Consider the following 9,018-nt stretch of genomic DNA (forward strand, 5'->3'; position numbering starts at 1 on the left):
ATAATAATGTCAGTATTTGCTAAGCGCTTACTATGTGCAGAGCACTGTTCTAAGCGCTGGGGGAGATACAGGGTAATCAGGTTGTCCCACGTGGGGCTCCCGGTCTTAATCCCCATTTTACAGATGAGGTAACTTCACATTTCTATTGTGGGGCTATTCTATTCTTCTATTCTTCTATTCTATTCTATTACTATGTGCAGAGCACTGTACTAAGCGCTTGGAAGGAACAAGTCGGCAACAGAGAGAGACGGTCCCTGCCCTTTGACGGGCTTACGGTCTAATCGGGGGAGAACTACTACTACTGTGTTCTACTAGTATACTATGCTTGGCACAAAGTAAGCGTTTAACAAATACCATAATTATTATTATTATTAAGGCCTGGGAATGAGAAGGATCTGGGTTCTAATCCTGAAGCGGCAATGTTATAATGGTAATAAAAAGTGGGATTTTTGAAGTGCTGCACGCTTAGAACCGTGTCCAAGAGCTTAACACAGTGCACTGCGCGCAGTAAAGACTGATTGCCCACTAAAGATTGCCCAGCACTGTACTAAGCTCTGGGATAGATATAAGATACTCAGGTCAGACACAGTCCTTGTCCCACGTGGGACAAATCTTTGTGTGGAGATGACAGATGGTGCCAGTCAGTGTCAGCTTGGGCAAGAGGGTGACCCGGTTATAATAATAATAACGTTGGTATTTGTTAAGCACTTACTATGTGCCAAGCACTGTTCTAAGAGCTGGGTAGATACGAGGTCATCAGGTTGTCCCGCGTGGGGCTCACAGTCTTCATCCCCATTTTCCAGATGAGGGAACAGAGGCACAGGGAAGTTAAGAGACTGGCCCAAGGTGACACAGCTGACAAGTGGCAGAGTGGAGATTAGAATCCACGACCCACGTGGTCTCACAGATGAGACCCATGACACTTGTTTCACTAATGACTCCTCTTCTAGCCCTAGGGTGAAATGTCTGACCTTTAAAGAGGATCAACAGATTTCGAATTGAAGGGGTCCAGGTTATAAATTGGAGGAGGATCTGAAAATGGGTAGAGCTATCTCAAGAAACTTGTACTGAGGAGAATTCAGATTTTCCAGAAGTTGGAGCAGTCCTTCTCCCATTCTCTGCAAGGACAGAAAAAACCCAGAGAGGTCAGCAATCAATCAATTAATACTATTTGTTGAGCTCTTACTGCGTGCAGAGTACTGTACTAAGCGCTTGGGAGCAACAATATAACACAGCATGGCCTAGTGGAGAGAGCGTGGGCTTGGGAGTCAGAAGAACCTGGGTTCTAATTCTGGCTCTGCCACTTGTCTGCTGTGTGACCTTGGGCAAGTCTCTTCACTTTTCTGGACCTCAGTTCCCTCACTCGCAAAATGGGGATTAAGCCTGCGAGCCCCATGGGGAACAGAGACTGCGTCCAACCTGATTAGCTTCTATCTACCCCAGCACTTAGAACAGTGCTTGACACAAAGTAAGCGACTAACAAACCCCGTCGTTATTACTGTTACGTGACTCAATATGGATGTCAACAGATGATATTTCTTGAATGTTTCCCGTGTGCGGAGCACCGTATTAAGCACTTGGGAGAGCTCGGTATAACCGAGTAGTAGATACAGTCCCTTCCCAGGAGGGACCCTCCTTGTACTCGTCCGCTCAACTGCATATATTTTCATTACCCTATTTATTTTGTTAATGAGATGTACATCGCCTTGATTCTATTTATTTGCTACTGTTTTAATGAGACGTTCATCCCCTCGATTCTATTTATTGCTGTCGTTGTGGTCTGTCCGTCTCCTCCGATTAGACCGTGCGCCCGTCAGCGGGCAGGGACTGTCTCTATCTGTTACCCATTTGTCCATTCCAAGCGCTTAGTACAGTGCTCTGCACCTAGTAAGCGCTCAATAAATACTATTGAATGAATGAATGAATTCATTTATTCATTCAATCAAATTTATTGAGCACTTCCTCTCTGGAAAGCACTGTACTAAGCACTTGGGAGAGTACAGCAGTAAACAGCAAACAATAAATAATCCCTACCCACACCGAGCCATGGACTGATGGACTGGACAGAAGCATTCCTTTCATGGTCGTCGCCCCGCCAGTTTGGGGGGAAAAACTGAAAGCTTTAGGGGAGGCCATAAAGGTTGGGTTAAACTTGGCTAGGAAGCAGGCTTGAGGAAAAGCATCCTCTCTCAGAGTGTATAACCCAGTGTGAGACAGAGACTGTCCGATCTGATTATCTGTGCTGACCTCATAGTGAGCGCCTAATGAAATACTATTACGAGAGCCTGAATTTACCTCCGGGAGAAGGATGTCTGACACAGGAAAGGCTCCTGGTGAGATGGCTCAGGAAAAGAGTCCATCGATGATACTTACTGAGCTCTTACTGTGGACAAAGCACCATACTGAGCGTTTGGGACAGTACAAGATAATTGGTAGATGTGTCCCCTTTTCAATTTTATTTATTGAACACTTACTGTGTGCGAAGCCCTGTACTAAGCGCTTGAGAGAGTACAGTATAACGATAAACAGACACCTTCCCTGCCCACAGAGAGCTTGCCGTCCAGAGAGGGAGACTCTTTCTGCATGGTCTGCTCACAGTATGAAGCTGACTGAAGCAGTATCACTTAGTGGATAAAGCACGGGCCTGGGAGTCAGAAGGACCTGGGTTCTAATCCCGGCTCCACCACTTGTCTGCTCTGTTACCTTGAGCCTGTCCCTTAACTTCTCTGTGTCTCAGTTGCCTCATCTGTAAAAGGGGGATTAAGGCTGTGAGTTTCATGTAGGACAGAGGCTATGCCCAACCCCATTTGCTTGGGTCTACCTCAGTGCTTAGTACAGTGCTTGGCACATAGTAAGCGTTTCACCGACACCCCGATTATTATTACGAAGAAATCCATCAGGACCTCACCACCCAAATTATGATGTCTGAACCGATTTCTCAAAGGACCTGGAAATCTTTAGGAGCGGACTTTGGACAGCCATTCCACATATTCAGGTTGTAGGCATGTCTCCACGTAATAATAATGTTGGTATTTGTTAAGCGCTTACTATGTGCCGAGCACTGTTCTAAGCGCTGGGGTAGACATAGGGGAATCAGGTTGTCCCACGTGGGGCTCACAGTCTTCATCCCCATTTTACAGATGAGGGAACTGAGGCACAGAGAAGTTAAGTGACTTGCCCACGGTCACACAGCCGACAAGTGGCAGAGCTGGGATTCGAACTCATGAGCCCTGACTCCAAAGCCCGTGCTCTTTCCACTGAGCCACGCTGCACGTCTGAGGAAAAGGGAAGAGATTGAGGTCGACAGGTGTGCTGTAAGGAAACCCGACTCCAGGTTAGCCCCTCATTTCCTGCCTAAATAGTAATAATAATTAGGGTACTTGTTAAGCTCTTATTAGGTGCCAAACACTGTTTTAAGTACTGGGGTAGATACACGATAGGCTGGACACCGTCTCTGTCCTCCATGGGGCTCACACTCATAACCCTCATTTTACGGATGAGGGAACTGAGGCGCGGAAAAGTGAAAAGATTTGCCCAAGGTTACCCAGAAGAGAAATGGCGGAGCGAGGATTAGAACTCAGATCCTTCTGACTCCCAGACACGTGCTCTTCCCACTAAGCCACACTGCTTCCCTAGAATTCCTTCTGCCGTCAGAGCTCTTTGTGTACAACGAGGACAGAACAGAGGCGGATTAAGAGAGGAGAAACGTCAAGGAGACCCGGATTGCTGTTGAATGGCAATCATTGAGCACACTGCCATGGTCTAAGGCAGAAGCCCCAGAAATCAGGAAGGCCTGGAACCCATTGTGCTTGATCCAAGAAGACCCATGTGGCCCAGTGGATAGAGCCCAGGCCCGGGAGTCAAAGGACCTGGGTTCTAATCCTGTCCCTGTCACTCATCTGCTGTGTGTCCTTGGGCAAATCAGTTAAATTCCCCGTGCCTTAGTTACCTCATCTATAAAGTGGGGATTAAGATTGTGATCCCCATTTAGGGCATGGACTGTGTTCAACCTGATTATCTTGTGTTTAGTACAGTGCCTAGCACATAGTAAGTGCTTAATGAATACCCTCAAACAAATTGAAACCAAACACTGCAATCTCACCTTGGTTTTTTTATGCTATTAAGCACTTAGTATGTACCAGGTACAGTAATAAAAATGATGGCATTTGTTAAGCGTTTACTACGTGCAAACCACTGTTCTAAGCGCTGGGGAGGATGCAAGGTGATCAGGTTGTCCCACGTGGGGCTCACAGTCTTAATCCCCATTTTACAGATGGGGTAACTGAGGCCCAGAGAAGTTAAGTGACTTGCCCACAGTCACACAGCTGACAAGTGGCTGAGCTGGGATTAGAACCCATGACCTCTGACTCCCAAGCCCGGTCTCTTGCCACTGAGCCACGCTGCTTCTCTACTAAGCGCTGGCAAACTCATCGGGTTAGACACAGTCCCTGTCCTGCCCAGGCTTCGCAGTCTTACTCCCCGTTTTACAGATGAGGTAACTGAGGCTCAGTGAAGTGAAGTGACTTGCCCACAGTCACACAGCTGACAAGTGGCAGAGTTGGAATTAGCACCCACACCCTTCTGACTCCTAGGCCCGGGCTCTGGCCATTAGGCCACACTGCTTCTCCCCAATCTCCAAACCTCGTCTAGAGAGTCACAGAGACCAGTCACCTTTGAAGCCTAAGTGGGTCTGAGGGAAAGGAATAGTTTCTCGAGAGGTAGGATTCACCCTCCAAATGCCTTACAACGCAAAAGAACGGAGCAACACCCCAAGCAGAATGCAGTAATCACACTTGTTCTCTACGCTTGGGCCAATTCTGACGTGGTCAACTATTTTATGGAGGAGAATTCCTTCGGGCCCTCCTGCAAGCTCATGAAAACCATGTCTCGTCTTCTTTCCGGTGCTTCGTTTTCATCCTTTCATCCTGAACACAAACTCTGGTCTCCAGACCGTTTTGTTTTCTCTTCTGAAGCCCAAGAGAAAGTCAGCGCGTGAGACCTCACCATAGCTTTCTCACCCGGGTTGGGTTGGGAGAGAAGAAACCACAGAGAGGGAAGGAACGCAGTGGACGAAAACCTCGGGTCACTTGCCGAAAGGAAAATTACCGAGAGCTGGGGCTCGGTTGCTCCACAGTGACGTCTCGTCTCAATTCACTCCATCTATCGATGGTATGTATGGAGCTCTTACTGGGTGCAGAGCACTGTAATAAGCGCTTGGGACAATTCGACAGAGTTGGTAGACATGTTAAGCTCAGTCTCAAACGTGTAGAAAGAGGAATCTCAGAGCAGAGAAGCTCGTCCCGTAGACTGGAAACTCGTGGGCAGGGAACGCGTCTACCAACTCTGTTGTTATTGTGCCCTCCCAAGCACTTAGTACAGTGTTCTGCGTACAGGAAGCGCTCAATCAATACGGTTGATTGACTGAGGGACGCTGTGGGCCCAGGCCGCGTCGACCGTGAGCTCGTTGCGGGCGGAGAACGTGTCTGTTGTTACGTCGTACTCGCTTAGTATAGCGCTCTGCACGCAGTAAGGGTTCAGAAAACACGATCGAATGAGTGAGTAGAGGAACTGCGATGGGGTGTGGTATGAATCCAAACGGACAAGGAGTGGCAGAGCAGTGTGGGCGAGGGAGGCCGAAGAGAACGGGGCCTCTGCTCATTTCACCGCTCCCTCACTTTCCCAAGAACTGATTCACTCTCATCTAATAAAACGGAAGACAGCTTTGGAGAACGCGGAGCCGGGGCCACAGGCTTCCAAAGTCACCTCCCGGGAAGCAGTTGGGATTCTCTTCTCTCCCTCCCATCCAACTCAACTAAAGAGCCCCAGAATGACGCTACTTATCTAGATAACAATAATAACACCAGTCGACACGGGGCGCCTCCTTTCTGACTGAGGACTTCACGAGTCTCAGAATTTGCCAGGTCTCTTGCACATCCTGTGTGGACGTACTAAGCTTCTAAAGTCTTCTTCACTGCTTCACGTCTCTCAATCGATCAATCAAACGATGGTGTTTATTGAGCGGTTACCGGGTGCCGGGGCCTGTGCTAAGAGCTTGGGAGAGTACACTATAACAGAGTTGGTAGACATTTTCCCTGTCCGGAGCTATGTAGAGGTACTAAACTTCTAAGTCTTCTTCACTACCCAGGATTCTCCCAATTAATCAATCAGTGGCATTTATTGAGCACTTACTGGGTGCGGAGACCTGTACTAAGCGCTTGGGAGAGTACACGATAACAAGTGTTGGTAGACATTTTCACTGCCCACAAGTAAGTAGAGGCACTAAACTTCTTTGTCTTCCTCACTGCCCGGGACTCTCCCAATCAATCCATCAGTGATATTTAATGAGCACTTACAGGGGCAGCGCACTGTACCAAGAGGTTTGGGAGCATACACTCTAACATTTGGTAGACATGTTCCATGCCCACAACGAGTTTAGTGGTGAGTTCCAGCATTAGTCAGTTAGGTGGGAAGGCCTAAAACACTCCCCTTCTCTGACCAGAAATACTCTTTTATTTTCATGGAAAGGTCAGGGGGACCAAGGAAGCAAACTTAAGAAGAGCGTCGATTGATTGACTTTAGAAATCAGGCTCAATTCTTTGGAAAAAAGGCTACAGGTGGCCAGACTGAGAGTCCGGAGACATGGATTCTATCCCAGCTCCACCACTTGCCCGCTGTGGGACCTCGGGCAAACAATCAATCAATAAAAGGTATTTATTGAGCGCTTACTACGGTCAGACCTCTTACCAAGCACTTGTCAGAGTACAGTAAAGCAGAATTAGCAGACACGCTCCCCGCCCGGGCAAGTCGTTCGACCTCTCTGTGCCGCAGTTCCTTCGTCGGCAAAATGAGGATTAAGACCCCTGTTCTCCCACCCCCTTAGACCGCGAACCCCGTGTGAGACAGGGACCGCTTCCGATCCGCTGATCCTCCACCCCAGCGTTTAGCACAGGGCTCGACGCACGCTTCGCTGCTTACCGAACGCCCCGGTTACTATTACTATCGGGCTGAAACGCTTCACATTTAAGCAGCGATCTCCCCTCTCGAAGCCGGGAGAGCTGGCGGAAACGCGGCCTGCCCTACCTCCGTGCCCTCCGACCCCGGGACCTACCTGCTGGAGTTTGCCGGGGGTTGCGCCCCTCCTGGCTGCAGCGGGTGAGGGGTGCGTGGGCGGTGGCGTAATCCCAGCCGAAGGCACCCCCGGGTTGCCACGAGGTGCCAGTCTCCGGGGGGACGTCCGAGGAGGAGCAGCCAGAGGCCGCAGCCGGGGGAGCGGAGAGGTTACCGGCCTGCCGCGGAGGGGAAGGACGGGCCTTCTGAAAGGCAGACCTCGTTTTGAGGAGGACACTGGGTGTGTTCTGTCCTTCAGGGGAAGAAACAGGTTTCTCTGTTCCAACTGCAGAGCCTCTCCCTCTAGCCCTGCCTTCCCTCTCCCCCCTCCTCCTTCCCTCCTGCCTCTCCTCCCTCTTTTCGTCCCTCCTCCCTTCCCCGTTTCCTCTCCTTCTCCCTCTCAGAGGGTAGGTGTTCTCCCCGTACATTCCGCACATTCTCTACCGAGTGTCATCCAGCTGCCCTCCTCCCCAGCGGGGTGAGGTGGAAACTAAGCATTTCTTCCTTTTCTTTCTTCTCCTTCTTTTAAATCCTCATTTCAAAGTCTGGCTCAGCCGCTCACGAGGGGGACTCAGGAATGTTTTGTTTTGACGGAAAACTTGCGAGCAAATTCCTCGCCGTTAATCTCCGAGTCCATCAGAGGGGAGTCCTTGAATCCGACAAGGACGAACTGGGGAATAAATGGGATTCGGGGCCTTGAGGAGATCTGAGGTGGAATCATAGAAGGGACGGAATTTATTTTTCAATTTTTTTTAAAGTATTTGTTAAGCGCTGAACAGTGTCAGCACTGTTCTAAGCATTCATCCATTCAGTAGTATTTATTGAGCACTTACTATGTGCAGAGCACTGCACTAAGCGCTTGGAATGTATAGCCCGGCAACAGATAGAGACCATCCCTGCCCAGTGACGGGCTCACAGTCTAAGCACTAGGGTAGATCAAAATGATCAGGTTCGACGCAGTCCGTGTCCCACATGGGGCTCACAGTCTCATTCTCCATTTTACAGATGAGGTAACTGCGGCACAGAGAACTGAAGTGACTTGCCCAGAGTCACGCAGCGGACAAGTGGCGGAACCGGGATTAGAATCCAGGTCCTTCCGATGCCCAGGCCCGTGTTCTAGGCCACGATGAAATCGCCCAGCCTTCTCCTTTAACGTTACCTGCTTCTGTGCTAAGATAGGCTGAAGCTATCTCTCTAGCCTCTTTCCACTAAGCGAGGCAAAACTAATGTCGACAGCCCCATTTTACACATGTGGAACTCGGACACAGAGACGTGAAGTGGGTGACCTTGGATAACTTGCCTTAACCAAGGTCACACGTGTTCCTGACTTTTGGAGTCAAGAACAATATTCCACAGAACGTCACTGTTCCTTGCCGAATAGCTCTATTTCTTCTCCTTGTAAAAATATTTCGGAGCACTTAAACGTCACGCTCGTTAGAAATTTGGGCAATGTAAAGACCCATTGGAATTCTGAAGCCCGAGTCTTTAGAGGGTGTTTGTCGGTCAGTTAAGTAGCGTGGCCTGGTGGAAAGAGCACGGATCTGGGAGTCAGAAGGACTTGGGTTCCGATCCTGACTCTCCCCCTTGTCTGCTGTGTAACCTTGGGCAAGTCACTTCACTTCTCCGTGCCTCAGTTACCTCATCTGTAAAATGGGGGTTAAGACTGTGAGCACTATTTGGGACAGGGACCGTGTCCAACCTGATTATCTTATAACTACCCCAGCACTTAATACAGTGCTTGGCACATAACAAGTGCTTAAAAATGCCATTATCATCATTGTTTATATTAAGGAGTGATATTTATTGAGTGCCTACTGTTTGCAGAATATTGTACCAAATGCTTGGGAGAAAACCATACAACTGTTTATCAGCAATAATCGAAAATTCTGATTTTCCTAGGAGGCTTCATCT

At 49.0% G+C, this 9,018-nt stretch overlaps 1 protein-coding gene across 8 annotated transcripts in view; it reads right to left on the reverse strand.

Moving 5' to 3' along the window:
• The window catches only part of ZNF185 (zinc finger protein 185 with LIM domain), a 104,599-nt gene extending 97,175 nt beyond the window's left edge, over positions 1 to 7,424 (reverse strand). For 3 of the 8 annotated variants that reach the window (XM_039912415.1, XM_039912414.1, XM_039912417.1), the window contains exon 1: positions 7,109 to 7,424. The gene's annotated coding sequence lies outside the window, so the exon portion shown is untranslated. The remainder of the gene's footprint in view (positions 1 to 7,108) is intronic. The other 5 variants (XM_039912413.1, XM_039912418.1, XM_039912412.1 and 2 more) reach the window with 3 other exon arrangements.
• Positions 7,425 to 9,018: the final 1,594 nt, after the last annotated feature.

This window comes from Ornithorhynchus anatinus, chromosome 6 (assembly GCF_004115215.2).
Source record: "Ornithorhynchus anatinus isolate Pmale09 chromosome 6, mOrnAna1.pri.v4, whole genome shotgun sequence".
In the NCBI taxonomy this organism is placed as follows: domain Eukaryota; kingdom Metazoa; phylum Chordata; class Mammalia; order Monotremata; family Ornithorhynchidae; genus Ornithorhynchus; species Ornithorhynchus anatinus.